Consider the following 10,347-nt stretch of genomic DNA (forward strand, 5'->3'; position numbering starts at 1 on the left):
TGCTTCAGATTTATGAGAAATCAAATAGACATAACCAAAGCGCGTGAAATCATCAATAAACATACTGAAATATAAGCACCAGACCTAGCCCTCACATTCATTGGACCACAGATATTAGAATGGCGTCATTGCAATGGAAAATTAGCTCTATTAGCCTTTCCAAATGGTTTACATATTGATCAGTGGGGATTTTGACTATTTATTAGCGCCTTTTAGTTTTTGTTTTAGTCCAAAGGCATTTAACTGTGTTCCCGAAAACTGATGAAATATGCTTAATTGCAGGATTATTGGAAAATGAGCCACTAAGATGAAATCCAACTCAAGAAGGAGTGATCTGAACTCAGGGACAAAAACAGGCATAGAAGCTCAAAGTGCGGACCACAAATTGTGAAGTAATTTCTATCAGAGACAAGTGCAAAGTGCGGTCCGCACATGACATTTGCGGCCGTAGAAGCTAGGCAAGAGCAAAAGTTCAGAGAGTTTGCTTATCAATTTCAAAGGAAGTGTGGACTGCAAAATTATTGTGCGGCCGCAGAAGATTAGCTACGCTGCTGCAGTTGCATTTGTTCGGTCCGCAAAAGAGCCATGTGCAGCCGCACTCAGAAATGTGTGGACCGCAGAAAGAGAGAGATGCGGATGCAGTTCAGAATTGTGCAGCCTCAAGATTCAAATCCTGTCAAGCTAAAGCAAAGTGCGGACCGCACATGAAATTGTGCGGCCGCAGAACCTCCGAAAGAGCATTTTTGTTTGAAAAGTCCAGCTTTATAAATAGAAGAGTTTCACTTTTTTAGGTCAAATTGTGATATCAGCAGCCACAGTAGACGTTTTTCTTTACCCTCTTTAGTAGTTTTTTTCCATTTTGAGCTTTTTGAACATAGATTTCATTATTTTAATTATCAATATGGGTTTAATTATCATTTCTTCTTCTATTTCTTCTGTTATAAGCATGAGTAGCTAGATTTTCACTAGGGTTGTGACCCAACCCAAGAGTGTAAACTTAATGGGTGTTTTATTTATTGCTTGTTTATTGTTCGATGTTTATTATTTAGCCTTATTCTTGCATTTAATTGTAGAATTAATAGTTGCAAACATTAGTTCTTGCCTATTTCACTTGGTCTCTACTTGAGAAAGAGAGACTTAGTCTAGCGATGTAACACCCCACGTTTTCGTACCTGAAAGTACGTCCTAATTAAATTGATGAAAGTCCGGCAATGAGATATTACATTCCGCATTTTCGTATGTTAAAGCTTCATCATAAGTTAATCGACGTAAGTTCGGGAATGAAATTTATTTTGGGATTATAAGTATTATGCTATTTCAAACAAGTGGTAACTTAATTCGTGAAGGTGAAAGGGTAAGCAAATCGAAGAAAGTGAATTTCGTCGAAGTTTGACATTTTGGGATAAAATACGGTCTGAGATATAATACCCGCTATTTATGGACTAGGGCCATACAAGGTACCACATGACCATGATGGTATGATGTATAAAGTGCGTTCAAATGAGTAGTATTTTAAGTAATTTGAGATAATTCTTAATTATGTGGGTAATTGGTTAGTTATTGGGTAATGGGATATTACCCAATTAATTAAAGAATTATTTGGATAAAGATAAAAATAACCCCAATGTGGCAGCCCCCTTATCCATTTGAGTGAGTCATTAGCTATTGCTCAAATGTCACATTTTGAGCATTTAGGAGGCTTAGTCATCACCTTAGTGGGGCCCACACCTACTAAGGTATAAGACTTTAATTCATTATGAGATAGATTCACAATTCATTAAGGTACTGCCATACTGTTTCTAAAAGCATCCGACTCCATATAATTTATACGGATGGAACCTTCATACGATATCTATTTCTTCGATCTTGTGCAGAAAATATTTTTCATACGAAATTATAATGTGTAATAGCAACAAGATTTTGGGATTCTATGGGAGTAGGGTACAATCTTTCCCAAGAATATGATACGGATTTTCCCCTACTCTGATCCGCCGTAACGTGTTGTCGCGATTGATGTGTGTTAGAGGGATTGTCAAGAGAATCGGCTCAGGTATGCTAACGCTAAGCCCTTCCTTCATTTTGGCATGATCCCGTAATTACATAAGTTGATAACTAGACATAAAGAGAAATTCATATTCTTAAATTTATGTACATTTTCCTAGTCTCATAAGTTGCCGTATTCTCCCTTATCGGGACTTCATATTTAATTGAGTATTGTCTCTTCTGTCAAGAGAGCAGAGAGCCTATATATACAGTATTACAGTATTTGCATTACCATCGAGCTATAATTGATGGGCAGGCCCCTATTGGGCAACCTCCGATCAGATGGTAAGTTATATGTCGAGCCAACTGTGGCCGAGCGCTATGAGCGAACCCAGTTGGCCGAGATACAGAGCCTAGTATGGCCGAGCGCCTATGAGCGAGCCTACTACCGCAGAAAAGTTCTATATATATATATATATATATATATATATATATACCGATCCTTACAAGGTCGGACATCTATTTTACTTACTATATTGAGAGACTTGAGTCAGTATCAGCAGGTAAGCATATCTTTAGATTATCTTTGACTCCTAGTTGCTTTCAGTTATTATATTATCAGTTCAGTTTCAGCTTCAGTATATTGTCTTACATACTCAGTACATTATTTTGTACTGACGTCCCTTTTCTGGGGGTACTGTATTTGTTGCGTGCAGGTTCAGACAGACAGACGGGTAGACCTCCTCATTAGGTGTTGCCCGAGTTCAGCTTGATCGGAAAGCTCCATGCCCTTCGGACTTGCCGGGTCTAGAGCTTTGTGTACATCTTGTGTCTATATGTATATATGTTATGAGTCGGTCGAGGCCCTATTTCGATCACAGTATATCCATTAGTAGAGGCTTGTAGACACATCTTGTCAGTTAGTGTAGTATGTCGGGCCTGTAGGCCTTTTATGTATATTTTGTTGGTTTGCCAGCTATAGTAGTTATGACGGCCTTGTTGGCCCAACATTATATTGATGTTTAGTCAGCATTCGCACTTGTCTTGCAATGTGGCCCATGGCCAAAGTATGACATTATATGTTCAGAGTCCTTTACCGCAAGTTGGTACGCAAGGATAGATGAGGCACCGGGTGCCGGTCTCGCCCCCCAGGTTAGGGGCCATTGTTGCACCTACAATTGATTCACAAAAATCAGTAACACGGAAGGAAAAGAAGACAATTCACACACAAAACCAAATATATAGCTAAATTCATTTTTATGCTCCCCAGCAACGGCGCCAAAAATTGATCTCGTCCAAGTCACACCTTTATTTGAGGTTATGAAGCGATCGATGCAATAGTAATACCCAACAAGGAGTCGAGGTCAATTTTCCACAGGGAGCAATGAATGGGACTTAGGAGTATATATCACAATGAATGAGCTTGAATTATCTCAAATTGCACTTTCACAAAATTGGGTTGTTTCTAAGTCTAATTTAAACTAAGATTACCAACTAAGAATTGAAACTAGGAGATTGTTTTTGTTGTTGTTATTTGAATTATGTAAAAGGCCTAGGGCTATGACCTTCACCTAGGTGTTTGCCTAACAGGTTTTAAACTTTAAAGCTTGTTTTATTGGTCGGGGTGTATTATAGCTATCAACACTCGAGTACCCACTCAATACCTCTCGGTAAGAGAGTGACTCTGCCCAATTTGGCTTTCTCAAGCCCAAACGGGTATTGAACAAAACGGTTGATAAAAAGCCCAAGTCGGATTTTACAATCTCTAGATTCATCCCTTTAATTGGGACTATCAATCTCTTGATTTACCCTAATTCCTTGTTATCCAAGTTCTTGTTACACCCCACATTTTCGTACGTGAAAGTACGCCATAAGTAAATTGATGAAACTCCGGCAATGAGATATTACATTTCGCATTTTTGTACGTTAAAGCTTCGTCATAAATTAATCGACGTAATTTCGGGAATGAGATTTATTTTGGGATTATAAGTATTATGCTAAATCAAACAAGTGATGAGTAAAATCGTGAAGGTGAAAGGTTAAGCAAATCGAAGAAAGTGAATTTCGTCGAAGTTTGTCATTTTGGGATAAAATACGGCCCGAGATTTAATACCCGCTATTTATGGACTAGTGCTATACAAGGTTCCACATGACCATGATCGTATGATGTATAAAGAGTGTTCAAATGAGTAGTATTTTAAGTAATTTGAGAAAATTCTTAATTATGTGTGTAATTGGTTAACTATTGGATAATGGGATATTACCCAATTAATTAAAGAATTATTTGGATAAAGATAAAAATAACCCCAACGTGGCAGCCCCCTTATCCCATTTGAGTGAGTCATTAGCTATTGCTTAAATGTCACATTTTGAGCATTTAGGAGGCTTAGTCATCACCTTAGTGGGCCCCACACCTACTAGGGTATAAGACTTTAATTCATTAAGAGATGGATTCAAAATTCATTAAGGTATTGTCATATCCAACTCCATATAATTTATACGGATGGAACCTTCATATGATATCTATTTCTTCGATCCTGTGCAAAAATCATTTTTCATACGAAATTATAATGCGTAATACCAAAGGGATTTTGCGATTCTAAGGGAGTGTGGTGCAATCTTTCCCAGGAATATCGTACGGATTTTCCCCTACTCTGATCCGCCGTAATGTGTTGTCGCAATTGACGTGTGTTAGAGGGATTGTCAAAAAAATCGACTCAGGTATGTTAACGCTAAGCCCTTCCTTCATTTTGGCATGATCCCGTAATTACATGAGTTGATAACGAGACATAAAGAGAAATTCATATTCTTAAATTTATATACATTTTTCTAGTCTCATAAATATCCTTATTCTCCCTTATCGGGACTTCATATTTAATTGAGTATTGTCTCTTTCAGTCAAGTGAGCAGAGAGCCTATATATACAATATTACAGTATTTTTATTGCCATCGAGCTATAATTGATGGGCAGGCCCCTATTGGGCAACCTCTGATCAGATGGTAAGTTATATGCCGAGCCTACTGTGGCCGAGCGCCTATGAGCGAGCCCAATTGCCCGAGATATAGAGCCTAGTATGGCCGAGCGCCTATGAGCGAGCCTACTACGACAGAACAGTTATATAGCCTACTACGACAGAACAGTTATATATATATATATATATATATATATATATATATATATATATATATATATATATATATATATATATACCGATCCTTACAAGGGTGGACATCTATTTTACTTACTACATTGAGAGACTTGAGTCAGTATCAACAGGTAAGCATATATTCAGATTATCTTTGACTCCTAGTTGCTTTTAGTTATTATATTATCAGTTCAGTTTCAGCTTCGATATATTGCCTTACATACTCGGTACATTATTTTGTACTGACGTCCATTTTCTGGGGTGCTGTATTTCTTGCGTGCAGGTTCAGATAGACAGACGGGTAGACCTCCTCATTAGGTGTTGCCCGATTTCAGCTTGATCGGAAAGCTCCACGCCCTTCGGAGTTGCCGGGTCTAGACCTTTATGTACATCTTGTGTATATATGAATATATGTTATGAGTAGGTCGAGGCCTGTTCCGATAACAGTATATCCATCAGTAGAGGCTTGTAGACACATCTTGTCAGTTAGTGCAGTATGTCGGGATTGTAGGCCTTTTACGTATATTTTGTTGGTTTGCTAGCTGTAGTAGTTATGATGGCCTTTTCGGCCCAACATTATATTGATGTTTAGTCAACATTCACAATTGTCTTGCAATGTGGCCCATGGCCAAAGTATGACATTATATGTTCAGAGCCCTTTAGTCGCAAGGTTGTACGCAAGGATAGGTAAGGCACCGGTTATCGGTCTCGCCCCCCAGGTTCGGGGCCATTGTTGCACCTACAATTGATTCACAAAAATCAGTAACACGGAAGGAAAAGAAGAAAATTCACATACAAAACAAAATATATAGCTAAATTCGTTTTTATGCTCCTCAGCAACGGCGCCAAAAATTGATCTCGTCCAAGTCACACCTCTATTTAAGGTTATGAAACGGTCGATGCAGTAGTAATACCCAACAAGGGGTCGAGGTCAATTTTTCACAGGCAGTAATGAATGGGACTTAGAAGTATATATCATAATGAATGAGCTTGAATTATCTCAAATTGCACTTTCTCAAAATTGGGTTATTTCTAAGTCTAATTTAAACTAAGATTACCAACTAAGAATTGAAACTAGGAGATTGTTTTTGTTGTTGTTTTTTGAATTAGGTAAAAGGCCTAGGGCTATGACCTTCACCTAGGTATTTGCCTAACAGGTTGTAAACTTTAAATCTTGTTTTATTGGTCGGGGTTTATTATAGCTATCAACACTCGAGTACCCACTCAATACCTCTCGGTAAGAGAGTGACTTTTCCCAATTTGGCTTTCTCAAGCCCAAATGGGTATTGAACAAAACGGTTGATAAAAAGCTCAAGTCGGGTTTTACTATCTCTAGATTCATCCCTTTAACTGGGACTATCAATCTCTTGATTTACCCCAATTCCTTGTTAGCCAAGTTTTTCTGTTACACCCCACGTTTTCGTACGTGAAAGTATGCCATAAGTAAATTGATGAAACTCCGGCAATGAGATATTACATTTCGCATTTTTGTACGTTAAAGCTTCGTCATAAGTTAATCGACGTAAATTCGAGAATGAGATTTATTTTGGGATTATAAGTATTGTCGTGCCCCCTTTTTCCTCTCCTTTCGGATTAGTCAGGGTTTTTGACATTATTGGGACAACTCGTTTCCTTTTTGTGAAAAGGGATATAAGGAATTGAAGAGTCGCCACATAACGAATGAAGGTGCGTTAGGGCACCTATTATGGGTCATTTACAACACTAATTATACAACCAGAGATTGGGTAAGGGCTTAAACTTACTTCAAGGGGAATGTGTTAGGCACCCCTCAAAGTCCACAACACTGGGTCCCGGCCAAACTTACTTTGTGAATAAATCCGATGCAAATAAACAGTCTAAGCACACATATGTAAAGGAACATTGGTTTTAATAGTTAAGCAGTCTAAGCACACATATGTAAAAGGAACATTGGTTTTAATAGTTAAGCAGTCTAAGCACACATATGTAAAAGGAACATTGGTTTTAATAGTTAAGCAATCTAAGAACACATATGTAAAAGGAAAAGGGGGGTCCTAAGTTGTTTATCCTATAGGATCACATCTATGTAATGCTCGGTAATCACTCCTCAATGAGGGGCTACACGTTGCATTAGCGCACAAGTTATCATATCCTTTTCTACCCATTATCCCACCCCTTAGTGGTTATTAACCGAGTTTTACTTAACGAACTCTAAGCGTGCTGTTACCCGTCCCTTCCTTGCGGTCCCGGAGGAGTTTTGGACCTCTAAATCTGGGCAGTTCAAGACAATCCTAAGGTATTTAAAAGGGAAAAAATTTAGGCGACAATCAAATAACATGTAGGACCAGCAAATAGGGACAAGAAGCAGTTAAAAGGCTCATGTTTACCTCCGCACAGATACAGCAAATAAACAGCACGTCTCAAACACAAATACATGTAGTTTTTTTAGAAAGAATCCTAGGACAGGATGTCCAGGTGAACACTAATACACAGAATATGCAAAACATTCAATGGCAGGGTCCTAATCGATTTGCCTACTGATTTTAAGTCCTGTAAAACTTAAGCAGTTTAACACAATCAGAACGCAGTTTCCAGTTTCATATAGAGATTGGTTACCTAAGGCTTGCCTAGGCGTGGGATTGTATGCAATCACAATTACAGGAGATGATTAACAGTTTTAGAAATTGTTCAACCTAAAAACATGTTGTTCTAAGTGACACAGATTATAACAGGTGATTTATACTGATTCGTGCTTAAAGACATGATATCTATACGGGAAGTTGCTTTTATACCTTTTCATGGACATTGACTTATTTTAATCGAAATAAGCAGGTTCAAACAAATGCAAGCAAAGTTCCTAAAAACATGGTATCTAATGCATACAAGGATGACAGTTTATTAAGGCGAGATTATTAACTGTCACGACCCAATTCCCGAACCCGGTCGTGATGGCGCCTCTCGTGAAGACAAGGCCAGCCAGAACAACGTAAATACTTCTGTTAGATAAATCAATTAACATTAACGATTCTAACACATGTTTAAGATAACCATAAATGCGGGAACATCGATAATAACAAGGGAAACCATCCCGACACAGCCCAAACCGGGATGTCCCAAGTCATGAGCTACTATAGAGTTTGCTTAAGTCTACAAAGTGTAATATCTAATACAATAGTCTGAAGGAAACATAAATGATATCGGGGAGACAAGGGGCTGCGGACGTCAACAGCTACCTCGTAACTCCAACTCGCTGCCTGGTCTGGAAGCAATCAGTGCTCAGGTGCGGACTCTGCTATGGTTGAATCTGCACATATGGTGCAGGGAGTAATGTGAGTGCTCCGGCCCAGTGAGTAATAATAATAAATAATAACCGAAGGCATGAAAACACATAAGTGCACAAGGCAATTCTATATCAGGCAGTAAATCACTTAAAGCAGTAAAACAGTAAAGAGTCAAATGAAATCTCCTTTTTAAAACAGGTAAATCAGGTAAAACAACAAGTAATTAGTGAGTAGAAATCTGCCCCTCGGGCCCAGTATCAATCGCTCAGAACAGTATCAGCCCCTCGGGCTCAGTATCATTCACTCAGCATAGTATCAGCCCCTCGGGCTCACTCGCAGATCATATGGGTACCCGCGCTCACTATGGGTGTGCAGACTCCGGAAGGGCCCCTTACGACCCAAGCGCTATATCAACATAAGGCCTGAAAGCCTTCTCACATCACTCATAAGGCCTGAAAGCCTCCTCACATCACTCACAAGGCCTGAAACCCTCCTCACATCACTCACAAGGCCTGAAAGCCTCACTCAGTCCAGAAAACATCATAAGCCCCTCGGGCATCAATAAAATAGTAGTGCTCAGCCCAAACAACAGTGGAAATATCATTTAAGTCTCAAAGTTCAATTAAAGCAGCTGAGTTTGTAAAACAGTATAATCAACAGGACTGAGTTCAAGTGGTATATCAAAATAGTGAGGAAACAGTGATAGAAATCCACGAAGGATTCAAGTAGTCGGCGTGAAGCCCAAAATATGGCAATAGGCCCAAATCATGTTGATAACAGTTACATCTCAGTCAAATATGCGGCAAAAATATCAATCGGGACGGACCAAGTCACAAATCCCCAGTAGTAAACAACCCCGCGCTCGTCATTAAGCGCGTGTTTCACCTCAATATAGCACTACGTTGTGCGAATCCGGGGTTTCAAACCCTCAGGATATCATTTACAATCATTACTCACCTCAAGCCGGCCAAAATCCTAGCTCGCTACGCCCTTGCCTCTCAAATCGGCCTCCTCGCACGTCGAATTTGATCAAAACCACAACGAATACATCACAATAGGCTAAGGGAACATAACCCAATCGAAAAGAATCGAAAAACACCGAAAATCACGAAATTTGCAAAACCCGAGCCCCGAGCCCACTTCTCGAATTCCAGTAAATTTTACATCAACGGATTCCTTATCTTGCCACGAGTCTATACATATCAAGAACTCCCAAATCCGAGCTCAAATGACCCATCAAAACCCAATTTGAAATACCAAAACTCAAGCCCTAGTTCTTCCCCCTTTTTGATAAATTTTCATGAATTTCTAGGTTGATTCTACCATTAAATCATGTAATTAGGTCATAGAACTCACCTCCAATCAATCCCAGTCGAAATCCCCTTCAATTCTCGTCCAAAAGCTCTCAAGGATGTTCAAAAATGGTGGAAAAATACCTTAGCTCGCGGAACAAAATGAAGTTTTAAAACCCTTTCTGTCTAGACCTTCTCGCATCTGCGATTCATATACCGCATCTGCGATTTCCGCTTCTGCGGAGTTCCACTTAAACGCCTGGACTGCTTTTGCGGTCAAACTCCGCATCTGCGGATTTTGCTCCTGCGAAAAATCGTCCGCTTCTGCGAAAAATCCCCAATGGCCAATATCCGCATCTGCGGTTCCAACGTCGCATCTGCGGCACCGCAGATGCGGCTCCAAGCCCGCATCTGCGAAAAACCAACTTTTCGAGAATCTCGCACCTGCGATCCACCTCCCCGCATCTGCGAGACCGCATCTGCGGTCCTATTTCCGCAGATGCGGAAATACCAAAACCAGCATAACTCAGCAATAACACAAGTCCAAAATTCATCCCGATGGCCATCCGAAATCACCCCGAGGCCCCCGGGACCTCAACCAAAAGTGCCAATCCATCTTAAAACATCATTCGAACTTGCTCCAATCATCAAAACACCACAAACAAC

This window comes from Nicotiana attenuata, chromosome 8 (genome assembly GCF_001879085.1).
Source record: "Nicotiana attenuata strain UT chromosome 8, NIATTr2, whole genome shotgun sequence".
Lineage (NCBI taxonomy): Eukaryota > Viridiplantae > Streptophyta > Magnoliopsida > Solanales > Solanaceae > Nicotiana > Nicotiana attenuata.